Below are 510 nucleotides of genomic sequence, written 5' to 3'. Positions count from 1 at the left end.
ATCTAACCTCCTCTTGAAGACCCCCAGGGTAGGGGAGAGCACCACCTCCCTTGGGAGCCCATTCCAGACCTTGGCCACTCAAACTGTGAAGAAGTTCTTCCTAATGTCCAGTCTAAATCTGCTCTCTGCTAGCTTGTGGCCATTATTTCTTGTAACCCCAGGGGGCGCCTTGGTGAATAAAACTTCACCAATTCCCTTCTGTGCCCCCGTGATGAACTTATAGGCAGCCACAAGGTCGCCTCTCAACCTTCTCTTGTGGAGGCTGAAGAGGTCCAGGTGCCCCAGTCTCTCCTCGTAAGGCTTGGTCTGCAAGCCCTTAACCATCCGAGTGGCCCTTGTCTGGACCGTCTCCAGGTTAGCCGCATGCCTCTTGAAGTGCGGCGCCCAGAATTGCACGCAGTACTTCAGCTGCAGTCTGACCAGCGCCCGATAGAGGGGAAGTATCACCTCCTTGAACCTATTCGTCATGCATCTGCTGATGCACGATAAAGTGCCATTGGCTTTTCTGAT

The sequence above is a fragment of the Alligator sinensis genome, unplaced genomic scaffold, assembly GCF_000455745.1.
Source record: "Alligator sinensis unplaced genomic scaffold, ASM45574v1 scaffold1449_1, whole genome shotgun sequence".
Lineage (NCBI taxonomy): Eukaryota > Metazoa > Chordata > Crocodylia > Alligatoridae > Alligator > Alligator sinensis.
Note: the sequence above shows the minus strand (reverse complement) of the source record.